Consider the following 26,060-nt stretch of genomic DNA (forward strand, 5'->3'; position numbering starts at 1 on the left):
GCTGTGTGTGTGACACCCGTGCTTCCCATTGCTGTCTGTGTGTCACCTGTGCTTCCCATTTCCCTGTGTGTGACACCTGTGCTTCCCATTTCCCTGTGTGACACCTGTGCTTCCCATTGCTGTGTGTGTGACACCTGTGCTTCCCATTTTCCAGTGTGTGTGACACCTGTGCTTCCCATTTCCCTGTGTGACACCTGTGCTTCTCATTGCTGTGTGTGTGACACCTGTGCTTCTCATTGCTGTGTGTGTGACACCTGTGCTTCCCATTTCCCTTTGTGTGACACCTGTGCTTCTCATTGCTGTGTGTGCGACACCTGTGCTTCTCATTGCTGTGTGTGTGACACCTGTGCTTCCCATTTCCCTGTGTGACACCTGTGCTTCTCATTGCTGTGTGTGCAACACCTGTGCTTCCCATTTCCCTGTGTGTGACACCTGTGCTTCTCATTGCTGTGTGTGTGACACCTGTGCTCCCCATTTCTCTGTGTCACATCTCTGTTTCCCATTTCCCTGTGAGACATCTCTGCTCCCCATTTCTGTGTGTGACAAGGGGTTGTCCAGCAGCAGCTGGTGCAGGAGGGGGTCCCAGGCAGGAGATCTCCTGGGGGAGCTGGGTGCTCACAGTTGCAGTGACTCTGGAGAGCAGCCAGCCTCCTCGAGATGAAGCCTCCTTGCTTTGACTGGATAATTACATGTTCATCTCTACCTGATGCTTAATCACACTGGGATCAGTTCTCTTCCTGCAGGTTGGGAGTCTTGTTTGCACAGTGCCATCCCTCCCTGCTCTCTCCAGCTGTGAGCACAGGGCTCCCAAAGGATTTAGGGCACATTCCTGGGCCTGTGGGCACTGAGAGAGCTGGATGTGGGGAAATAGGGCACATGAAATGGAAATTCATTGCCCTTTGCTGGGCTCACACCCACTGTGACCGTGTTCACAGGGGTCTTAGGATGAGGGAAGAGACAAGGATCTGACTCCATGTTACAGAAGACTTGATTTATTATTTTATTATATTACATTAAAACTATAATAAAAAAGAATAGAATAAAAATTCTCATCAGAAGGCTGGCTAAGAATAGAAAAGAATGAATCAACAAAGGTTTGTGGCTTGGCTCTGTGTCCAAGCCAGCTGATTGTGATTGGCCATTTATTAGAAACAACCACATGAGACCAATCACAGATGCACCTGTTGCATTCCACAGCAGCAGATAACCATTGTTTACATTTTGTTTCTGAGGCCTCTTAGCTTCTCAGAAAGAAAAAATCCCAAGAAAGATTTTTAATGAAAAGATGTCTGCAACACACCCACCTCTTTCTTTTTTAACAGAGCCTAAAGGAATTGACTCCTGAATCCCAGTATTGAATATAGTGTATCTTGTTCTGCTCCAGAACAGGCTTTTCACCTTTCTCCCTCATGGCCTTGTGGCTGCAGCTGTCCTGTGTCTGATGGGGCTGGGAGCACCTGAAAACACCTCTGAGAGGAGCCAGACGCAGAAAAGGGCACCAAAAGACCGGGAGTGTTTTTCTAGTGGAAGGGGGACAAGATGCTCTTTTAAGGTCCCTTCCAGCCCAGACCATCCTGGCACTCTGCATTGAGTCTCTGCCACATTCCGGCACTGCTGTGCTCCCAGGAGGCAGGGGGAGATGTGGGCAGGCAGCAGCTGAGGATGTCACCTGCTGCAGTGTGACACCCCTGTGGCACAGTCACCTTCAGAGGTACAGGAACACCTTCCAAAGGAGTGTCCCCTGCTCTGGGGCCTGCAGAGGCACAGGAACACTTTCCAAAGGAGTGTCCCCTGCTCTGGGGCCTGCAGAGACACAGGAACACTTTCCAAAGGAGTGTCCCCTGCTCTGGGGCCTGTAGAATCACCTGCACAGACACAGGAACACCTTCCCAAAGCAGTGTCCCCTGCTCTGGGGCCAGGCATGGGCACAGCACAGGGCACACCCATCTACAGAACTAAAGGGGCTCTCTAGAGCCACCACCACTGCACCACTGACAGAGTTTGTGTTTGACACCTTCTACCTGCTGACTTTTGTGAAGGGCACCAAGGCCATGGCTCTGTCCTGGGCATTTCCAGCAGCTGGAACGTGGCCCCCGCAGCCTGGGAGGCTCTGGGAGGCACTGGGGGGCAGTGGGAGGCACTGGAAGCACTGAGGAGGTTCTGGGGGAACTGGGGGGCACTGAGGAGGCACTGGGAGGCACAGGGGGCACTGGGACACACTGGGAAGCACTGGGAGGCACGGGGGGCACTGGGGGGCACTGGGAGGCACTGGGGGTCACTGGGAGGCACTGGGGGGCACTGGGAGGCACGGGGGGCACTGGGAGGCACGGGGGGCACTGGGGGGCACTGGGAGGCACTGGGGGGCACTGGGAGGCACTGGGGGGCACTGGGGGCACTGGGGGGCACTGGGACACACTGGGAAGCACTGGGAGGCACTGGGGGGCATTGGGGGGCTCTACATCAGCAGGGCTCCTGGGCCAGGGCAGTACTCAGGGAGGATCTGTGCTGACAGGATTTATCCAGGCACCCAGAGCAGCCCCTGCTCCATTTTCAATGCCTGCACTGATGCACTGCTGTGGGCAGGGAAGTTCTGTGCTGGCAGAGGGACTATTGGAGCAGAACAGAGTGCCAGGACTGAACCATCCTACCTGCCCAGCAAACAATATAAATATACACAAAAATATATAAAGTAAATAAAATATAAATACATATATAAAATATAAAACAAATAAATTATATTAAACATAAATATAAATACATATATGAAATATAAAATTATATAAATTAAATACATATAAATATAAATACAATATAAACCAGGTATTTTACACATAACTGTATGATGAGCATTTGATGTGAATTTGTGGCAGGTGGAACCTTGTTCTGGGACCATTCTCCAGAACTCCTCAGCTCCCACAGGAAGTGCCATGAGAGAAGCAGCCCAGGTGTCCTCAGGAGGAATTTCCTGGGCAAGAGGAGGGCCAGGCACTGAGCTGTGCTCTGGGACAGGGACAGCACCCAGAGCATGGCTGGGGCTGTGCCAAGGCAGCTCAGGCTGAGCTCAGGGCAAGGTTCTTCCCCCAGAGGGTACTGGCACTGCCCAGGCTGCCCAGGGAATGGGCACGGCCCCGAGGCTGCCAGAGCTCCAGGAGCCTTTGGGCAGCACTGCCAGGGATGGACAGGGTGGGGTTGTTGGGGGTCTGGGCAGGGACAGGGGCTGGATCAGTGATCCCTGGGGGTCCCTCCTGCTCAGGAGATTTTCTGGTTCTCTGATCTCTCCCGGCCTAAGGCTTAGAAGGTGGAAATGCTTTCTGTAATTGTCTGAAATGGTTTTCTATGCCCATAAAATCCAATGGAGACAAATCAGAGGCATTTCAGATTTGGACCTGTGGCTCCATCTGCTCTTCCCTGTGCCTGACCCACACCAGGGCCACATCCCAGCCTCCTGCGTCACCTCCAGCCCTCTCTGCCTGGGCACACTCCTGATCCTGGAGCTCAGGGGCAATGAGCCAACATTGAATGCAGGAAAAGCTCCCTGTGGGGCCCATTTGTGTCAGGAATGAAGGAGTGACACATCTGAGTGGGCAGCGCTGCCAGAGATGGACATGGTGGGATTGATGGGCATCTGGGTAGGGACAGGAGCTGGGCTGGATGATCCTGGGGGTCCCTCCAGCTCACACAGCTGATGTGCCAGGCCTGGTTTCAGCAAGCTCTGGGTCCCAGAGCACCTCAGAGGCTGCTCAGGGCCAGAACACAGAGCACAGAGGCATGGCCTGCCACCCCTGGCATCCTCTGCAGGGACACAGGACATGGCAGGGGCTGGCCCCTGGCCTGGTGTGAGCTGTGCCTGGCTCCAGCCCTGCCAGCTGCTCAGCTCATCAGCTCAGGGAGAGGCAGTGAGGGTCTGAGCTGTGCCCTGGGCTGCGGAGCCCCTCCTGCCATGAAAATGAACCAGGGCTGGGCTGGGCCGGGCCAAGCTGGGCCAGGCTGGGCTTGGCCGGGCCAGGCTGGGCCGGGCTGAGCTGGGCTGGGCTGGGCCGGGCACAGAGAGAAAAGCTCCCCGCTGTCAGTCCATGGCAGGCCTGCTCTGAAGGATCAGAAGGGTTTTCTGGGAATGCCAGGAGAGGTGAGCTCTGGGAAGAGAGCAGGAACATGGCTGTGCAGACTGCACCTGTGTCAGTGCACCCAGCCCTGCCTCTCAGCCAGCCCCGGGCTGCTGCTGCTCCCAGCAGTGAGTGATGGCCCTGGCAGCTCCTGCTCCGTGATTTCCCTCACATTTCAGCCTCCCTGCCTGAGCAATGGGGTCGGTGTGGACGAGTTGTTCCTGTAAATCATCCCAGCACCGCTCCAGCCTGACACATCAATCCCCTCTGGAAAAGGTTCCCACCTGGTCCTGGCGGTGCTGCTGAGGTTGGGATGTGCCAGGAATCCTTCAGAAGGCTCTGCAGGAAGGGCTGCTGATTTATTCAGGCATCTCTTGCAGAAAGCTGCTCCCTTTGCAGCCCTGGGGAGACTTACCTGGCTCAGGGCTCCCCCTGTGCTTGGGGCTGCCCTGAGCTCCCCCTGCACTCACTGTGAGCAGCTGGAACAGGCAGGAGATCCCAGAATGATTTGGGGGACACCTCCCACTGTCCCAGGCTGCTCCCAGCCCCAATGTCCAGCCGTGCCTTGAGCACTGCCAGGGATCCAGGGGCAGCCCCAGCTGCTCTGGGCACCCTGTGCCAGGGCCTGCCCACCCTGCCAGGGAACAATTCCCCATTCCCCATATCCCATCCATCCCTGCCCTCTGGCACTGGGAGCCATTCCCTGTGTCCTGTCCCTCCATCCCTTGTCCCCAGTCCCTCTCCAGCTCTCCTGGAGCCCCTTCAGGCCCTGCAAGGGGCTCTGAGCTCTCCCTGGAGCCTTCTCCTCTCCAGGTGAGCACCCCCAGCTCTCCCAGCCTGGCTCCAGAGCACAGTGAACAGGGAAGAGGGAGAGGTGAGGGAAATCTGGTTTTAAGATTTATTCTATTCTCATTATCCTGCTCTGATTTTTTGGTAATAAATTCAATCACTATCCCCAGGTTCAAGCTGTTGTGCCTGTGATGGTGACCAGGGAGGGATCTCTGCCAGTGTTTACCTCTCCCTTTATTTTCTTTCCCCTTTCCAGTTGCAGAGGGCACTGATAAAGCAGCTTTGGTGGACACCCAACATCCAGCTGGGGCCAGCCCAGCCCAGAGATTCTGCACTTGCAGAGGGGGAGAGGTGAGGTGCAGGAAAATCTGAACCAAGGGGAGGGGGAGAGGTGCAGGAAAATCTGAACAAAGACCTGACAGCAAAAGCTGCTCCTGCACAGAGCTGGGCCAGGGGAGCCCTGTGGATCCCATGGGTGCAGGATTGACGGGGGTAGCACGGTCGGGACAGACGGATACAAGAGATTTCTGCAGTCAGGTCAGGAACTTGGGGTTCATTGCAGAGGGCCTGGGGGCAGAGCCCTGCTGGGAGCTGCCAAACACAGCTGGAGCAGGGCTGAGAGAAGAGAGGGGGAGAGACGATGAGAGGGTGAGAGAGTAAAAGGGGTAAGAACATAGAAAAGTAAGAGCTAAGAGGCAAGAGGTTAAAGAGTCCGGTTCCTGTTTCAATACCATAAATATTTTTCTGTGTTGAATATTCTAATTCTCACTAACCAATCTAGTACAAGATACAAATCCTATAGCATTTCCATACAGCCTATAAGAATCATTACATTACCACACTGTGTTACATTTTAAACCCTAAAAACTCCTCTTTGGGCCCTTCTGCCAAGCTGTAGGGTCTGCTCTGACCCTTGGAGCTGTCTGCAAGCAGAGGGTATTGTTCCATCAAAAGGGGATTACCTTCAGCTGGCCACACCATTGTTTTCCAGTTGTTCAGTAACTGAGGTATCTCAAAGCTTGCTTTCATTTCAAACTGTCTTATAGTTTCTATATTCTCAAAATCTTTTACCAGACAATCCTATTGATAAGGCTTTCCTGTTTCATCTTCCCCAACACATGGGTGCTGGGGCTGGGCTGGCAGTGCTGGGTGTCCCCAGGCCAGCCCAGCACATCCATGGTCTCTTCATCCCTGCAGCAGCTGCTCTCAGCCCCACCCCAGTGCAAAGCTCCAGGCAGACACAGCATCCACACCTAGCAGGTTCTTGGGGTGCAAAGCCTCCCAGCAGCCCCAGTCCCAGCTGCTGAGCCCATCCTGCAGCCTGGGTGTGTGCTGGACACACAGCCAAGCAGTGGGAAGGGTCCTGGGAGCAGCAGCTGAAGAATGGCTGCTCCAATTGATACCTGAACGTTTTTGCTTTTTCTGTATTTTTCATGTATTTGTGACTTTGTAGACCATTAAAATGTGTTTATACAGCTCCTGGTATTTTCCTATCCTTTTTCTTAGATTTCAGAGAAACCTTCTAACACATTTCTGGAATGCTATTTAGTCTTATTTTCAAGTAGAGGACCTACAAGAAGAAGGTTCCATTTTCTAATCAGGATTTGGGAAGACATAACAAGAAGTGAGGCAAAGAAGCCCTGGACCAACTCCAGTGGGGCAGTACCCTGGGGAAGAATTACCTAACCAACTGCTCTTCTAGTTGGACAATATTTGTTAGATATGCTAGTTTGTTAAACCTCTAAAAATTGTAAAAATATAATACTGGCTGTGCCCATGACCACTGGGACACCTGGAAGCTTCCAAATAAAAGTTTGCTTTTATTCTATTATTTTTAGCCCTGTTACAAGGGTTTCCTCTGTTGATTCTGCACAGTCTCAGCTGAAGAACCCAGCCAGGGTCGCTGCTCTGAGCTCTGCTCTCCAGGGCTCTGCTGTTCCAGGGCAGCACTGGGTGGGCTGGGCTGCAATCCATGGGTTATTTGTCCAGTATCAGGGCTCAGCTTCGTGCCTTCCTCCAGTCTGCAATCCATGTGTGTCACAGACATTCTTTATGAAAAATCCTTTCCTTAGGATTTTTCCTCCTGAGAAGCTGAGAGGCCTCAGGAACAAAATGTAAACAATGATTATCTGCTGCTGTGGAATGCAACAGGTGGATCTGTGATTGTTCTCATGTGGTTGTTTCTAATTTATGGCCAATCACAGTCATCTGGCTCAGACAGAGAGCCGAGACACAAACCTTTGTTATCATTCTTTCTATTCTATTCTTAGCCAGCCTTCTGATGAAACCTTCTCTTCTATTCTTTTAGTATAATTTTAATATAATATATATAATAAAATAATAAATCAAGACTTCTGAAACATAGAGTCAGATCCTTGTCTCTTCCCTCATCCTAAGACCCCTGTGAACACTGTCACAGATGGGTTATTTGTCTGGTATCAGGGCTCAGCTTGGTGCCTTCCTTCAGTTCAGGGTGGGAGGGACATCCCTGCCCAGTCTTCCTCTGCCTCGAGGCACCTGGCTGTGGCTTCTCCTCACTCTGTTTGTTTGTTTGTTTGTTTGTTTATTTTCTATTTCCTTGTGTATTTCTCAGGCTGACCCCTGCTCTCCCAAGGCCCCTGGTAGTGCAGGGCCTTGCAGGGAGGCTCTGGAGAGCCCTGGCAGAAAATGAGCACGGGATTTGTGCCTGGAGCAGCCGCCCCTGCAGCCCCATCCCGAGCTCAGAGGTGTCACAGAGGAATGAGAGCATGGCAGCAGCACCTGACCAGTCACAGCAGCTCTGATTTCAGATCTGCAGTGCTCCCAGCAGAGTTAGCAAATGAGTTGCAGACCAGGAACTATCTGCAAATAGTTTCCAATAATGAATTGAGGTGTGAAAGCTGCAATCTGCTCTGAGACAATCTGTAAACAGAGGGAAGGAAAATTCACCAAAATAAATTATTCATTTTGGATTACTCCTCTAGCTCATGTCTTAACTTGAAAATCTCCAGGGCCTGCAGAGGCTTCTGGGGACGCTGCTGTTCCCTGAGCAGAGCTGAGCTGGGCAGGCACAGGGTGTGAGGCACAGCAGGGCACCCCTGGCAGCTCTCCTGCCCCCAGGGATGGGCATTGTTACCAAACAGGCACCAGCTTCATGGGCTGTCCAGGGGCACTGAAGGTAATTCCATTCCAGACCAAAGATTGGACTCTTCCCCTTTAGGTGCTGCCATCAGCAAAGGGCAAAGAGAACCAGCCTGGAGCAGGAACCAGAGCAGAGGGGGACTGGGGAATGGGGGAGGACACAGGGGTAGATAGGGGGGCAGGGCAGGCTGGAGGCAAACCACAATTCCCATAGACCAGCCCGTGTGGGGCACACAGATGTGCCCACCATGGTGTGACAGCCCTGGGTGGGGCACTGGAGGGGCTGGGTGTGCTGTGATGCACGAGGAACTGTGCCCAGCCACCCTTTGAAACTTTCCAGGCAGCCTGAGGAGGAGAAACCGGCCCTGAGGAAGAAGGAGGAGATCCCCAAGAATGGCCTGGAAGTCCCTGGGGCACAATAGGAGGAACCCCCAGGCAAGGGGAGCCACAAGCAAGCTGTGCCCAAGGGATGTGAGGGACTCGGTGTGCCACCCCCTCCACAACTCCCTGATGGGGCTGGGGCTGGCATGGCACTTGGCATGGCACCTGGCATGGCACTTGGCATGGCTTGGTGCTGGAGCACCTGGCTAAAGAGCAGAAAAACTGCTCATGGAAAAGAGAAACCTATGGAGCTGGAGGAAGGTGCAAGATGGGAAGCTGGGGTAGAGCAAGGATTGCTTGCTCAGTTATCTGCAAACATTGGCTTGAGCTGTTCCTGGGCCCCTCTAGACAGGATCTCCAGCTGGGACAGGCCAGGTTTAAGCAGCTGTGTCACTCTGCCCCATGGATCTCCAGGTGCCACAGTCTGGCTCCTCAGTTTTCAGCCCTTTTTGTCAGTCCCCAGTGTTCAGCCTCCCCATAGAAAGCAGCAGAGTGGACTGGAGCACACTGAGGCATTTCAGAGAGGGATAAGGCAGTATTGTCTTCTTTAGTCAGAATTAAACAGGTAAATACAATTCTAGTGTGTGTTTTCCTGATAATGTAATGCATGGAACTGCAGGGAAGAGCAAAGTCCAGAGCAGAATTCTCCAGTACTGACCGTGCCAAACTGGGCAGAAGATTGGAGAACCAAAGCATTGCTCCCACTCCAAGGAGGTTTTAGTCTAAACCTGACCCCAGACATCACCTGGAGAGAACCTGTGGCAAGCTGGATTTTTTCAAACCTTTTTTTCTGCCTTGAAACTTGCTCTGTATTCAGGGGAGTGCAGGAATGCTTGAGCAGCTCAAATCTGGTGGATTTGTCTTTGATCCTGTTTGGCAATTATTGTCCCAAACTGCCATGATCCCAGCAAATTCTGGCTTTGGCCTTGAGGAGCTGCTGGAGTTGAGCCCAGCTCACCCTGCCCACAGGCACAGAATTGCTGGGGCAATGCTGCTGCTCTGGACCACAGAGGTTTGCCAGGGGATGTGCTGGAACCTGCAAGACTTTACAAGAACTGCTTCAGCTTTCAGAAATAACCCCAAGAAAATGCTGTCAGCGCTGTTGAACCAGCTCTTAATGAAGGCTTTAGAAACACCCCTGTCAAGGCCATGGTTTTGCTCTGCTGGCAAAGGGCAGGGGCACCCAGCTCCACAGGGCAAGTGCATATGAAAGTCATGGAATGGAGTATTTTGGCAAAAACCACTGAGTTCAGTGAGAAGGAGGTGTGGTTGGGGCTGCAGCCTGAGCCTAGAAGGGCTCCTGGGATTAAGTAATTTCCTGACCCCCCTGGCCTGGTGGCCCCTCCATGCCCACCCTTGCCCAGAGCAGTGCAGGCACTGAAGTGACAGCTGAGAGCTGCTCCTGCAAAGAGCCCCAAGAACAGCCAAGTGCCCCCGTAGCTTCCTAAAGAGAGAGGTTTTCAGGAAGAGCCAGAAGGCTGCAAGAAAGCAGAATGCAGCTCTGTGGGAAGGCCCATGGAAATCAGCTCCTCTCATTGCAAACTCTGCAGAGCAGCTGCTGCTTCAGAGCCCTGGAGCAGCACCAGGAGCTGGGAATCCAGAGCCATGGTTCCATGTCCTGCAGGACCAGCACTGGGAATTCAGAGCCATGTTCCATGTCCTGCAGGACCAGCACTGGGAATCCAGAGCCATGGCTCCATGTCCTGCAGGACCAGCATGGGGAATCCACTGCCATGGCTCCATGTCCTGCAGGACCAGCACTGGGAATCCACTGCCATGGCTCCATGTCCTGCAGGACCAGCACTCCCCAGACACTCCTGGCCAGGCCCTGGGAAGGGGACAGCACTCAGGACACTCAGGCATGCTGCTCCTGCAAGGTGAATGTCACAAATGTGTGCAGCTGAGGTGCCACCAGGAGTGGCAGTGACAATGACACACAAACCACATCTCCAGCAAACCCTTCCACGGTCCTGGACTGGAGGAACCTCCCTGAGGCTCCTGCTTGCCCTGGGGCTGCTGTTTGTGCCACCTCTTGGTTAAGGATGTAAAATGGGCAGCGCAAGGGTGCTGGTTTGGGGGGTTTTGTGTTTCAGAGATTTCAGAGCTCTGGAGAGCACTGAGGATTCCCCACAGTGCAGGCCCAAGAGTTCAGGGAGCAGGTGCAGGTGTTACAAATGTGCCTGGCCATGAGCTGGAGCGGTTTCTGGCACTGCAGGTGCTGCTTGGACTGGGACTGACGGGGCTGTGCTGCTGCCTTGCTGAGCAGGGTCCCTGTCTGGGGACCCCAAAGCCATCAGGGGGTGCTGGCACAGCTGTCAGTGGGACCCCAAAGCCATCAGAGGGTGCTGGCCCCAGGGCTGTGCTCAGGTGTGAGCTCGGGTTTGACCCGTGCTGCCAAAAGGGGCAGAGCCAGCGCTGCCCATTCCTTCCCAATGAAATCATCCTCTGTTTCCTGGCTGTTTGCAATTAGCCTCCCGCAGCAGATGAATAATCTGTTCTTGTTGACTCGACAGAGCCGCTTGGAAAGGGGACAAACAGCGCGTTCCGCCTCGGCCGCCGGTGGCAGCAGGAAGGGAGGGAGGAAAACACGGACACGGCGCTAATTCCCAGCAACAATCCCGTAAATTTAGCAGGGCTGGCACAAGGCAGGCGGCAAATGCAAGGAGCAGGGAGTGGAGGAGCTGCAGGAGTGCTGCCAGCGGGCAGAGCAGAGCAGAGCGGGGCTGGAGCGGGGTCAGCAGGGCAGGGGCAGCCCTGGGCCGGGTGTGGGAGCTGGGGGTGCCAGCCCACGGCCCAAACCCCCGTGGGGGAGAGAGAGAGAGAGAGAGAGAGAGAGAGCTGCCTTCGCGCCGTCAGAACATCAAAGCCATTTTCAGAAGGAGAACAGATTTTGGTTGGGAGGTGAGGGAAGCGGAGGGCCAAGAATAGAAGGGAACAGTGGGCGGAATTCTGACTCCCTGCTGCATTCAAAGTAAAGTACAGGACAAGTTTCAGGGAAGCAGCGGGGCAGCCCTGGGGGAGCTGGCAGGGACCGAGGGGCCCGGCAGGGGCTGGGGGGCGGCCCTGCTGCCCGGGGGGCACGGGGGGCAGCGGGGCAGGGACAGAGCAGAGCTGCAGCACCAGTGCAGGGACAGCTCCCAGCAGGGCTGCAGCACCAGTGCAGGGACAGCTCCCAGCAGAGCTGCAGCACCAGTGCAGGGACAGAGCAGAGCTGCAGCACCGCGCTGGTCTCAGGCAGCCCCAGAAGAGCACCCACAGCCCCTCACGGGCATTTCTAGGGACACAGGGATTTTGCAGCAGGAGGTGATGATGCGGGGCAGCTCTGAGGTGGATTTTAAGAGCGGCACCGCTGAGCGTGAAAGGGAGAGCAATCTGCCAGGGCCCGGAGCGCTGCCCAGAGCCGGGATTTGGGGGCTTTGTCTCGGACCTGGCCCCGCAGAGCCGCGCTCAGCACGGCCCGGCCCGACGCCATCTGGGCAGATACGGCAGGAACTGCACATGCGGGAATGCGGGATCGGGGGGGGGGGGGGGCAGGAATTGCACTGGACTGGTCAGGAACTCGGGATGGTGGGATAAGAAGCAGGAGTTGCATTGGACGGGCCGGGAATGTGAGATAAGAAGCAGGAACTGCACTGGGCCGAGCGTGAGTGGGGGGAATTGAAGAATGCAGGATCAGGAATTGCACGGTGAGCTGGGGATGGCAGGCTGAGGCCAGGGCAGCACTCTGAGCCCCGCTGTCACCTCTGTCCCCTTCAAGGGCAGGGCTGGGCACAGGGCTGTGCCAGGGCTCCGTGTGCTCATCCATGAGATTCTGGAACATCAGCCAAAGCCAGCACGAGGCTGAGACTGCTGCAGGTGCCAGGCAAGAGAGCCCTGAGCATTTCCATGCTGCAGGAGCAGCAATTCTGGCTTCTTTTCTCTGTGAGAGATTCCTGCAGGGCTGGAGGCTTTGCCCAGAGTCTGCTGGAAGTGAGAACCTTGGCTTTATTCACAGAATCCCAGAATCCCTGAGGCTGGAAAAGCCCTCCAAGGTCATTGATTCCAACCTGTTCCAAATCCCCACCTTGTCCCCAGCCCAGAGCACTGAGTGCCACCTCCAGCCCTTCCCTGGACCCCTCCAGGGATGGGCACTCCAAACCTCCCTGGGCAGCCCCTGCCAAGGCCTGACCTCCCCTTTCCATGGGGAAATTCCTCCTGGTGTCCAGCCTGACATTTTTGCTGGGCACTGCATCTCTGGGGTTGTTTGCAGATGTGCTGCTGCCCTGGGCACCCCGGGGAGGATGGGCAGGGCTGAAAGGGACCTTTCCCTGTGGAATGGGGCTGAGGCCATGTCCCAGCTCCATCCCTGCATCAGGAGTGATGCTCGGGAGCATTGCAGGAACAGGGCAGTGTGAGGACACAGCTGCTGGCAGCCCTGCAGATGGATGCTGGCGTGGCAAGGACAGCAGGGATTCCTGATCCTCTTCCTGAGGCCTTTCCAAGCCCAGAGCCCAGCTGGCCCTCGGCTAAACCCACCACCATGCTTTTCTCACCTTTCACAGTCCTGCTCCTCCTCTCCTGCCATTTCCACGTTCCCCTGGGCTGCAGTCCCGAGGACAGGGAGCCAAGGGAGCCCTCACACCCTGCAGGAGCCTGCCTGAGGCTCAATCCCCCCAGCCTCAGCTCCTCTCGTGCCATTCCTCAGCTCAGAATGGGCAGAGGGCAGGAAATGGGACAGAGCCTGTGCCCAGGTGTGTGTCTGGGTGGTGCCATGGGGGGCTCTGTGGGCTCCCAGCAGAGCAGCAAGAGGAGATGGAGGCCCCTGGGAGCTCCTCCAACTCCTACAGTGTAGGAGCGTGGGGGTAGGATGGTGGGAATGGACGGAGAACAGAGATATCTGCAGCCAGGTCAGGAACTTGGGGTTTATTGCAGAGGGCCTGGGGGCAGGGCCCTGCTTGGAGCTGCCAAACACAGCTCAGAGCAGGGCTGAGAAACAAGAGGGGGAGAGAGGATAAGAGGGTGAGAGAGTAAAAGGGTAAGAGAGTGAGGTTCCCGTTCGAATACCATAAATCTTCTTCTGTGTTGAATATTCTAATTCTCACTAACCAATCTAGTACAAGATACAAATCCTATAGCATTTACATACAGCCTATAAGAATCATTACATTACCACACTGTGTTACATTTTAAACTCTAAAAACTCCTCATTGGGCCCCTTCTGCCAAGCTGTAGGGTCTGCTCTGACCCTTGGGCCTGTCTGCAAGCAGAGGGTGTTGTTCCATCAAAAGGGGATTACCTTCAGCTGGCCATGTCATTGTTTTCCAGTTGTTCAGTAACTGAGGGATCTCAAAGCTTGCTTTCATTTCAATCTCACTTATAGTTTCTATATTCTCAAAATCTTTTACCAGGCAATCATATTGATAAGGCTTTCCTGTTTCATCTTCCCCAACACTTCAGCTGCTGCAGGGACCATGCCCAGCTCTGCTCCAACAGAGCCTTGTGGAGAGGGGCTGTGCCCTGTAAAACTGCAGCCTGGGAGGCTCTTGCACCACTGCCTGAGTGTGGAAAGGCTTTTTTGTCTTGGGCTGCTCCAGCTCCAGAGGCTCTGTGATTCACATGGACAGCTTGATGTCACCCTAAAGCAACAGAGAAGCCACCTGTGAAGGGCCCCTTCCTGTGTGTGTGTGACAGAGTGCTCTGAGGTACCTAAAACATCCTCAGAGTGGGGAAGATCACTGAGAGCTCCACCAAAACTGACTTGAGGAGCTGTTTCAAAGCACTCCAAATGGAGCTTGCAAATATCTGGCCGTGTTTGCTGTTCCCTGGCAGGAGTGGGTGGTAGTGCCTTCTGCAGGGCTCCAAGGAGCTGCTGGAACATGCCAGCTCTGCAAACCATGCCAGGGAAGGGAAGGGAAGGGAAGGGAAGGGAAGGGAAGGGAAGGGAAGGGAAGGGAAGGGAAGGGAAGGGAAGGGAAGGGAAGGGAAGGGAAGGGAAGGGAAGGGAAGGGAAGGGAAGGGAAGGGAAGGGAAGGGAAGGGAAGGGAAGGGAAGGGAAGGGAAGGGAAGGGAAGGGAAGGGAAGGGAAGGGAAGGGAAGGGAAGGGAAGGGAAGGGAAGGGAAGGGAAGGGAAGGGAAGGGAAGGGAAGGGAAGGGAAGGTGGGTTGCAGGGTGAGATGCCAGCAGCCCTGCAGCTCACAATGCAAGCACTCCTTCCCCTTGGAAGTCGATGGAATATCTGCTGCTCATGGCTGGGTTGGCCCCAAACCAGGATGGTGATGCTCTGGAAAAGAGAAAACCAGGAGGGAACCTCATTTAAAGTGCAGTTTCAGGATTTTGTGGCAGAACCCTGGGGCTGTTCCTCTTCCCAGGGAGATGGGCAAGAGCCAGGGGTTTTCCTGTTGAACCCAGGCTGAGCTGAGCTCCTCTGAAGGGAGAGTGGGGCTGGGGAAGTTCCCGAAGCTGCTGAGAGCTCGTGGTGTCCCCTGGGGTTTCCCTGGCAGTCCTGTCCAGGTGTTCCCACTGCAGGGGGCTGTGATCACTCAGGATTTTGGGGAGCCCTGCAGCGCTTCCAGAACATCCCCCAGTGTGTTCCCCGCCCCACACGAGTGGAGAGCAGCCCGCCAGCCTCGCAGCTCCCGGCAAACACAGCTCCCCACTCACTCCTGATAACAACAGCCTGAAAAAAAAGGAAAGAAAATGGATTTTCCCCCTTCCTTTTTCAGGAATTCTGGCAAGATGTCAAAATGCTCCGCTGCCGCTCAGAGCGGAGAGCGTTGCCCAGCTCTTCCCGTGCTCGTGAGCCAGGCCTGGAGCGATTGCAGAGCTTATTTTCGGCAGCAGGAGCGGGAGGGGATGGGCTCAGGCACCGGGGGATGCTGCTGCTCCCACGGAGGTGTTTACAGGAGGGGCGGAGTGCGAGTGCAGCCAGCTGCCATTAGCATTGCAGATCGGGCACTTGTTAGCGGAGTGCTTCGCCCCTGCTTTACAATTTGCTAATAATAAAGCATTTGTTCCCGGCAAACAAACGCCCAGATTTATGTCTCGCTCACAATGGACTCCAATAGATATATTGATACCTTGTGAAGCTGCAGCGGGGAGAGGGATGGAAAAGCTGCTGTTTGCTTGACTCCATCAAGCTCCTCTATTGATGACTGGGAGGCATTTATTTCACTGAGGATAGAGCAGTCAGAGCTGCGAGCTCCCTGTTGCCAATAGTGCCATATTTAGGGTTATTATATCACCATAAAACAGCTTTATGGGGCCATGAATATTGGGGCACGTCGATAGCCAGCGCTGCACCTCGGCTGGCAGGGCCCTGGAGCCCAGGGAACAGGCAGGAACAGCTTCCAGGGCAGAAATGGGCCCAGGAGGAGCCCCTGGGGCTGTCCCTGCCCTGCTGCTGAGCCAGTGGGGACAGCCCCTGTGCAGAGCTGTGCTGGCACGGGGGACTTGGCTCCCCAGCACATGGAGCCAGTGCAGGGATCCAGGGCCCTGGGAATGGCTGGAATGTGCCAATGTCACCATCCATCCTTATAAAAGGGGTTCGTGATGGTTCGTGGAGTGATCTCAGGGTGCAAAAACCCGACACAGCACAGGGGGTTTGCAGTGATAATCGAAACAAATGCACCTTTATTGAATGACCACAGCAAAATGCAATAGAAGGATTAAGGGAGAGAAAAAGATAGAAAAAGAGAGAGAAAAGAGAGAGAGAAAGAGTAGGATAGAGCTACCAAACGTAGAGACAAAGTCCTTTGGGCCAGTCCAGTCGAGGATCCACCTGTTATGTTGGGGAGATCTCAGAATCTCTAGTTACCTCAGAGGTTTTTATTATGATAACTCCATTGGAAATTGTGAGGGAGGGGAAAACAGATACAATAAGGAACAGATGTAACAGGTAGTCCATGTTCTCAACAGTAAATGAGAGCCATTGTTTTCTTGGTCCAGCGGTCACAACCTGCAGGCAAACATCTCGCTTTGGTCCGTTTGCCTCCCCCACACACCTGCCCCGGGCTGGGGGTCTCAGTCCCAGTCCTTGGGAGGAGCAGAGGGGCCTTTTCACATGGGGGTTCCATGTCTCAGTCCTTCATGGAGAGGGGCCTTTTCACATGGGGGTTCCATGTCTCAGTCCTTTATGGAGAGGCTTCTTGCATCTCAGTCTGTCTGTCACAGTGGTTGTAAAACAGGTGAGGGTCTTCTGTGGGAGACCACCTGAACTCAGGAGAAGTCCAGCCAGGCCGAGAGGTGGGACAGCTCCCAAGGCTGTTGTTGCAAAAAGGGCACGGTGCCCCCTTAGCATACAGCAAACAACACCTGTGAAAACAATAGCTTAGCACTGTGCTCTCAGGTCTCAGGGCCATTGGCGTGTGTAACTTTCTCCCACAGAGAAAACAGGGGGGAGTCTTCTCTTCAGTGGTCCCCCAATGACAATCGTGAGGCAGATGAAGGAAAATTCAGACAGACTCTCACAGCCAGTCACCAGAAAATCAGGGTAGGAGCTCCAGGGCTCCTCCCTAGCCGTGGCTGAGGGGTCCCAGGGGAGGCTGGAGGGGTTCTGATGCTGCCACAGGTGGGACCTGGCAAAGCACCATGCCCTGTTCTCAGTGGGATAGGTGGCACCTTGTTCTGGGCTCCCAGGGGCAGCACAGCACGGAGGGAAGGAGCTCAGGTGTCCACAGGAGAAATCTCTTGGGCAAGATGAGGGGCAGGCACTGAGCTCTGCTCTGGGACAGGGACAGCACCCAGGGCATGGCTGGAGCTGGGCCAGGGCAGCTCAGGCTGAGCTCAGGGCAAGGCTCTTTCCCCCAGAGGGTGCTGGCACTGCCCAGGCTGCCCAGGGAATGGGCACGGCCCCGAGGCTGCCAGAGCTCCAGGAGCCTTTGGGCAGCACTGCCAGGGATGGACAGGGTGGGGGTGTTGGGGGTCTGGGCAGGGACAGGGGCTGGGCTGGATGATCCTGGTGGGTGCCTTCCAGCTCAGGATATTCCATGATTCTGTGATTCCAAAAAGAGATGTAACAAAATGATCTCTCAAGACAATCATGGACTGTGAGTCTTTATCCCTGTTCTTTGGCCTTGCACTGCTGGGATGAGGAATCCACCCTTTCCTCACCCAGCTCCTGAGGAACCTTGGCAGAAGGGAGGAGTTCAGTGCTCACCCTGCACAGCTGAACCAAGGCTTGAAGATGATGGGAACAGAGCCTTGTACAGCTCCTCTCACTTCTTTGGCTTTTCTTCCCCTGCCCTGTCCCTCTTTTCCCTTTCTTTATTTCCCTCCTTGCACAGGATCCTGGCTTTGCTGGGTGTAGCTGCATCCTTTGGGGTATGGGTGAGGCCCTGGAAGGGTTAAGCAGGTTCCTGGGTGTAGTTGCATCCTTTGGGGCAAGGATGAAGCCCTGGAAGGGTTAAGCAGGTTCCTGGGTGTAGTTGCATCCTTTGGGGCATGGATGAAGCCCTGGAAGGGTTAAGCAGGTTCCTGGGTGATGTCCCTTTGCCAGGTCTCCAAGGAGGGCTCACTGGGGTCTGGGCAGGGCCAGGGCTGGGCTGGGTGATCCTGTGGGTCCCTTCCAGCTTCTCCCATGGTGCTGTGATTGTTCTGTGGGAGGAGCTGCAGCCCCAGGAAGGACAGACAGGCCCTGCTGGGATCCCCTTGGAGGTCTGGGCTGTCCCTTCCTGCCCCATTCCCACCCATCTCATTCCTGGTGATCCATCAAAGCTGGAGGCATCTCTGTGGGTGCAGGAGAGGCACAGCCCTGTAACCACTCCAGAACAGGCTCTGCCTGTCAGCTCCCATCCTCTCTTACATTTTAGCTGCTAAATAATGCACTAATGGAAAAGGAAACCTTAGCCAGGGCAGAGAGATTAAGATGCAGAGCAACCACAGCTTTTAGCTTTCATTTTCTGGCTCCAAATGCTGCATTTCTTAGCTTTATTCCTATGCATTGTGTTGTTGGTGGGATTTTTGCAAGGGCTTTCCAAGAAGAGCTGACAGATTTTGACTGCAGCACTTGAACTTTTGTTACCCACGTTCTCCTCACAATAAATTTTGGATTTGACAGGAAGCTGCTGGATCTAAGAAACCACAAACAGAGGAAACAAACACAGAAAAGACTGAGAGCTGCCTTCAACCTTTTGAGAAGAGTCTTGGGCTGTATTTTAGCCTATCTTTCTGCTCACTGCTCTGTTCACCTTCAAGGGGGAGTGGCCTTTGTCTTTACAGCCTGAGAGAGTTTTATTCTGACTATTAAATTAGTAATTAGCACTTCATTTAGCTGGGATCTCCAGTGCCCAGACAGTATTGATTTGTCAGAGATGGAAAGATGGAGCCTCTTTCACCACTCTGGGCACCGAGTCAAGGGGGCTTCTCAGCTATTTAAAGGTGCATTTCCCGTGCAGAGGGCAGGCAGGGTGGGACAGAGGGGCCAGGGAGGGTTTGTCACTGCAGCTGTCTCATCCCTGCACTGCTCTGCCCAAATCCCACCTGGCAAAGTGCCCCTGGGCAGGACACAGAGATGGAGGCTCCCCAGGGCTGCAGGGGACATCCCATTCCCAGCAAGGTACAGCCACCATGTCCTGCTCTGCAGTCCCTACACACAGACCATTCTCAGAGCCCCTGGGATGGAAAAACCTGTCCTGCAAGGTTGTGCTGCCTGAGGGCACTCCAGGCTCAGGGCTCACCCCAGCCAGGTCAGCAATTGCCAAAGCACCTGTGTGTTTGAACAAGAGCCTGTGATTCCTCCTGAGAGCTCTCAGCTGGCTCTGGAGAGAGGAATGAGCGCAGGAGCTTGGCCAAGGAGAGCCAGGGCAGTGGTGGAGTCCCCATCCCTGGAAATGGGGAAAGGATGAGAAGTGGCAACTGGGACATGGCTTAGTGACCATGGTGGGATTAGATGGAAGGTTAGACTTGATCTTGGAGGCCTTTTCCAAGTTAATGGATGTGGGGAAAGGGCCTCACTGATGTTTTGTGTGTCTTATTCACTCCTATTCCACCTGAAGTTTAAACCAGAGCCTAACTCTGCACCACCCCAAAGCTGAGCCCAATCCCAAATATTCAGCAAATGTTTCACTTGAAGCAGCCATTGATGAACAGATAAAGCATTGCTGAGGAACCCTGGCAAACTCAGGGGAAGAGATGCCAGAGACCAGGGCAGAGGCAGGAGGGCACAGAGCTCCCCTGAGCATCCCAAACCAGCTCCTGGCACAGTGACAGGGAATGGGCACGGCCCCCAGGCTGCCAGAGCTCCAGGATCACTCCAGGGATGCCCAGGGTGGGATTGATGGGGGTCTGGGCAGGGACAGGGGCTGGGCTGGATGATCCTGGGGGTCCCTCCAGCTCAGGAGATTCCATGATTGTGTGAATTCCTTTCAGAGTCAGGTTACAGAATCACACAATCACAGAATGTCCTCCCTGGAAGGACCCACAGTATCATCCAGTCCAGCTCCTGGCCTTGCACAGACATCCCAAAATCCCACCCTGGGCATCCCTGGAGTGATCCTGGAGCTCTGGCAGCCTCGGGGCCATGCCCATGGCCTGGAGAGCCTGGGCAGTGCCAGCACCCTCTGGGGGAAGAGCCCCAAGGCACCTGCGGCACACCTGGATATATAATATATAATATATAATATATAATATATAATATATAATATATAATATATAATATATAATATATAATATATAATATTAATATATTGATAATATAATATAATTTGTAATATTATTATATATATTATATCTATATTATATATATAAAATATAGAAACCTGGTGTCCAAGGCCATGGGAGGGGACCCAGGACGTGGGAATGCTGCAGGCAGAGCAGGAGGCTGTGCTGCAGTTTCAGTGCAGAAGGAGGATGCTCTGCACTGCCAGGGCTGCCCAGGATGGCAGGAGCAGCACATCAGCCTGCACAGCTGTGCAGGGGATTAGCAGCTCCAAGAGGCTTTGCCCACAGCTGTGCAGCACAAGGACAAACATATGCAAAGAAAAAGCCTTTACAAATAATCTTAATCTAATCTGGGCTGCAGACTCTCTACACTTACCCACAATCACACATCACAGCAGGCAAGCAGAGTGTGCTCCAGGGCTCTGTGCTACTCATGGGCTGTCTAGGGCTGTTTCCAGTGCCACAGCCTCATCCTCTGGTGTCACAGGAACTGGGGCATCTGCCTCTGGGGTCACCCTGGGCTCTGCCTCTCACCTGCAGCATCACCCACCCACCCCTGGCACTGACCAGGAGCAGCTTAGTGAGGATCCAAACAACACAAATTTACAAGATGCCATCTCGAGATAAAGCCTGGAGACATTTAAGGGATTAAGGGACTTAATTTATCTCAACAGCCGATGATCTTTGCATGGCAGAGCCATTCCCTTGGTCCAGTGGAGTGAAGGGAGGTGAGAAACTGCTCTGGGCTCTCCATGTTTGTAGGGTTTTTAATTTTACAGAATCACAGAAAAGTTTAGATGGGAAAAGACCCTAAAGCCCATCCAGTGCCACCCCTGCCATGAGCAGGGACACCTCCCACTGTCCCAGGTGCTCCAAGCCCCAGTGTCCAGCCTGGCCTTGGGCAATGCCAGGGACAGAGAGGAGAGGGATAGGAGAGGGAGAGGGAGAGGAGAGATCAGCTTGCTCTGGGAACAAACAGCCCCTGGGAGGCTGTTGGGGAAGATGAAACAGGAAAGCCTTATCAATATGATTGTCTGGCAAAAGATTTTGGGAATATGGAAACTATAAGTGAGATTGAAATGAAAGCAAGCTTTGAGATCCCTCAGTTACTGAAAAACTGGAAAACAGTGGTGTGGCCAGCTGAAGGTGATCTCCTTTTGATGGAACAACACCTTCTGCTTGCAGACAGGCCCAAGGGTCAGAGCAGACCCTACAGCTTGGCAGAAGGACCCAAAGAGGAGTTTTTAGGGTTTAAAATGTAACACAGTGTGGTAATGTAGTGATTCTTATAGGCTGTATGTAAATGCTATGGGATTTGTATCTTGTACTAGATTGGTTAGTGAGAATTAGAATATTCAACACAGAAGAAGATTTATGGTATTGGAACGGGAACCTCGCTCTCTTACCCTTTTACTCTCTCACCCTCTCATCCTCTCTCCCTCTCTCTTCTCTCAGCCCTGCTCTGAGCTGTGTTTGGCAGCTCCCAGCAGGGCCCTGCCCCCAGGCCCTTTGCAATGAACCCCAAGTTCCTGACCTGGCTCCAGAGATCTCTGCTCTCCATCCATCCCCACCAGCCTACCCCCATCACCCCCACAGCTCAGGGGGCACCTGGAGGGGCTGAGAGATCTCAGTCTGGAATGGGCACCAGGAGCTGTGGGGGTGTGACCGTGTTCACAGGGGTCCAAGGAAGAGGGAAGATAGGAGGATCTGACTCCATGTTTTAGAAGGCTGATTTATTATTTTATGATATATATTACATTAAAACTGTACTAAAAGAATAGAAGAAAGGATTTCATCAGAAGGCTGGCTAAGAATAGAATAAGAAGGAATGATAACAAAGGCTTGTGTCTTGGACAGAGTCCAAGCCAGCTGGGCTGTGATTGGCCATTAATTAGAAACCACAACATGAGACCAATCACAGATGCACCTGTTGCATTCCACAGCAGCAGATAATCAATGTTTACATTTTGTTCCTGAGGCCTCCCAGCTTCTCAGGAGGAAAAATCCTAAGGAAAGGATTTTTCAGAAAATATCATGGCTACAGGGCAGTGTCCTGTGCTGGGCCCTGCTGCTCTCCTGCAGCCCTCCCAGCCCAGCCCTGGTGCTGCCAGCCCTGGCAGGGTTTCCTGGCACTGGGGTGAGCTGGGGCTGTCACAGGGTGCTCACTGGGCAGTGTAAGGGAGGAGGGCACTGATTGCACCACCCAGGGGCCTCCCAGTGTGGGAATTTACAAAATTAGAGGGTTTTGGGAAAGCTGCAAAAGGTAGGTTTTAGAGGCAGCAGAACTGTGATTAGAGTTAAGCAGCAGACAAAATATTCTCTAAGCTACAGAAAAGTTTATTTAGCAAAATATTAAGAAATTTTAAGCTTAATAATGGAGTTCTGTGTGTTGTGTTTAAGGCTTACAAGCAGGTATTGTATTTAAAATAAGCAAGCATTTTTTAACCAAAGGTACACATGCTTATAGTGGTTGGATAGAACTACTGTCAATGTGCTTTTGCTTTGTGTGATTGGGCAAAAAACTTTTAAAGTGAGTTGTAACATTGAGTTCTTTGTCTGCTGCCTGGGATGTGAGCTGGTGGCATCTTCCCATTGTCATCACCATGGAATGAGACTGATGCTGGAGAATAAAACAGCTCAAGGCAGGTTCCAGCAGCTCTGTTTGTGATTTGTACAGAGCCCCCAGCCAGGTTCACCCAGGGCTTCACAGAGCTGTGGGCAAACTGTGCCACTGGGAACTCATTGAAAACCCACAAAATTACAGAAAAAAACCCCATTTTTTGTGTTTCAAGCTAATTAACCCAATATTAATAGAACCCAATTTGCGGGCACAGGCCCAGCCCCATCTCCTGCCCTTGGGGATGCAAGAAGGATCTCCCTGCAAGGAGGGTGGGCTGAGCAGCAGCCAGGATGGGCTCCAGGCAGGAGGATTTATGGTGTGGCCTTGGCATCCCAGATGGAGTCAGGACCTCCCCAGGCTGCACAGAATCTGCTCCCCAGCTGGTGCGTGGTGCTCACAGAATGCTCCTTTCCTGCTCAGGGCCCCTGGCTGCTGCCATCAGCACAGGCAACACGAGCCCTACAAATAGTTCAAACAGCTTGGAGTTAAATTTGTGGATGTTTGTGGTTACTGGTAAGTGGCTTTATCTTTAGCAGGGCTCAGGAGTAGGGGAGGAAGGAGGGAAAGAGGGCAAAAGAAAAAAAATTTGTAAAATTCAAGGACATTTGGAAAAATCTCTGAAAAAAACTGATTATTTTTAATCAAAATTTTTAATAAAAAATGAGGACTTTTTTAAAAAATAAATTTTGGTTGTTTGGGCTTTCACAGGAGAAACAGAAAAACCTTAGTATTCTTGGTAAGTAGGAAAGAAAAACTGGATTTATCCATCAAAATCTGCACATCTTCTTTCTCCGTGCAAGCACCTAAAAGTAGGTTCTAAAAGTGATCCCGTTAATGCTGCACTCCTGAATAGAGGGAAATATGCCAGAAAATGCCAGACATGACAAAAAAACTGTTCTGTAAGGAGAATCCCAGAATGTCCTGAATTGGGAGGGGCCCACAGGATCATTGATCTGTCCCTGCCCAGACCCCCCCACCCTGTCCATCCCTGGCAGTGCTGCCCAAAGGCTCCTGGAGCTCTGGCAGCCTCGGGGCCGTGCCCATTCCCTGGGCAGCCTGGGCAGTGCCAGCACCCTCTGGGGGCAGAACCTTGCCCTGAGCTCAGCCTGAGCTGCCCTGGCCCAGCTCCAGCCGTGCCCTGGGTGCTGTCCCTGTCCCAGAGCAGAGATTCTCAGGTAGATAGTTGTTAATTGCTGCCCCCAGATGTGCAGGATGTCTCTGTTGCAGTGCGCGCTTTTGAAGAACGAGTCTGGACTCTTCACTTTTCGGTAGTGAGGTTGTTTATTAATTCTTATCTATAAAATTTTCTTTCTGCCCAGCTGACATCTGCTCAGCAGGGCAGCCACAGGCACTCTGACCACCCCTGAGGTGGTGTTGTCCTTTTATACTACAAACTACGTATAACATATTTACACTTAATTTCCAATACCTATCACCCATGTTAGACAGTGCACTTCTACTCTAGACCAATCCCAAAGTGCCAACATCACTGCAGAAAATGGAGAACAAGAAGAAGAAGAAGAAGAAGAAGAAGAAGAAGAAGAAAGGCTGGACATGCCCAAGTTCCTCCATCTTGTCCCCATAACCCCCATACCAAAAATCCCAAAATCTACATTTTCACCCTGTGATCATTTTGTTATTACACTATTCAAACCTGTGTGACTTTCACATCCTCATACAAAGCTAGTAACTTGCTCCAAGGGTCAAAATCAAATCCAAAGGTGTTCTGGGCTGTGTGCCAGGGTCTCTGAGCCCCCTGACAGCATCCTCGGCAACTCTGGACACCCAGAAGGATGTGCTGAGTTCTGACAAGAGACCAGAGCTGTCTGTGTCCCAGAACAGAGATGGGAGCTGTCCCTGTCCCTGTCCCACAGCAGAGATGGTGCTGTCCCCAGGAGGAGCTGTCCCTGCCTGGGGCAGCTGTCAGTGAAGGTGGGACAGGACCTGGGGTGCAGTCACAATGTGGGGTGAGCTGGAATGAGCCCTGCTGAGAAGAGCTGGGGGTTTCTGGACAGTGGGTGATACCAGACCCCTTTAAGGACAAGAGGCAGGGACAGGGACGCGGGGACAGAGCAGGGGGCACTGGCACTGGCTGAGGGCTCCTGTCAGACATTGCCTGGCACAAGAGCAGGGATGGGCTCTGGAGGCCACACAGCTGCCAGGCTGAGTTGGGTGTTGCTCATGGACCTAGAAGGAGGAGGATGGCGGTGGAGGTTCTCTGGCTTGGTCACTACAAGGTGATATTCTGTGAATCCACATCAAATTGCTGCTGAAAACCCAGGCTTTAAAACCAAGGCAATTTTCCCAAATAAATTCCTCAGGTGTCTCTGGCATTGGCCTTTTCCTCCTGGATGGTCTCAGTGTGTGCTGGGTGCTCTTAGACATTATCCTAGAGGTAAGAAAACTCCTCCAGCCTGTCAAGTCCCAGCTGTGCCCAATGCCCACCTTGTCACCAGCCCAGAGCTCTGAGTGCCACCTCCAGGCCTTCCTTGGGCACCTCCAGGGATGGGCACTCCAAACCTCCCTGGGCACCTGTGCCAGTGCCTGACTGCCCCCTCCATGAGGAAATATTCCCAAAATCCCCCCTGCCCCTGCCCTGGCCCAGCCTGAGGCCGTTCCCTCTGCTCCTGTCCCTGTTCCCTGGAGCACAGCCCGACCCCCCGGCTGTCCCCTCCTGGCAGGAGCTGTGCAGAGCCACAAGGGCCCCCTGAGCCTCCTTTGCTCCAGGCTGAGCCCCTGCCCAGCTCCCTCAGCCTCTCCTGGGGCTCCAGACCCTATCTTGTGATGAAAAAAGGAAGTTTGAGGAAAAAAGAAGTTTGAGAAAATCCAGGCACAGGCACAGAATCTGGGGCTGAACTTTTTTCAGCTGAGCTCTGGCTTCACCACATGAGTTATTTCCCAGTGGCTCTGCAGGTTGCAGTGACACAAACCAGGAATGTTTGGTCCATTCAGATCAGTTCCTGGAGGGGTTCCATGGGATATCTGGTCCTCAAAAGGAAATCTTTGTGAATATACCTGCCTGGAGCGGGTGAGTGCTGCTGTCAGCACTCTGGGGAATGAAGCAGTTAAGGACATTGAAAATAAATGTCAAGAAATTGCAAGGAGAGTCACCTGCTCATTACTTTTATCAGCCCTTGCTGAAAGAATGCAGCTCTAGGTAGCCCACAGTGGTGCCATGAGAAGCTTTAAATGTCACATCTGTTTTCCTTAATTCACGCAGACAAAGGCTGTGAAGGCTGTTACAAGTTCCTGCTGAAGAAGGACACGTGTGAGAGTGGCCACTCAGCCCTGCTTAGCATGCTCAGCCTTCCCCAGGCATCCCTCAGGCAGCGAGCCCTGCCTGCTGAGGCTGCTCCAATCCTGCCCTGCTACTGCCTTGGCCATGGAGCCAGCCCAGAGCTCTGCCCCTGCAG

The sequence above is a fragment of the Zonotrichia albicollis genome, chromosome 18, assembly GCF_047830755.1.
Source record: "Zonotrichia albicollis isolate bZonAlb1 chromosome 18, bZonAlb1.hap1, whole genome shotgun sequence".
Lineage (NCBI taxonomy): Eukaryota > Metazoa > Chordata > Aves > Passeriformes > Passerellidae > Zonotrichia > Zonotrichia albicollis.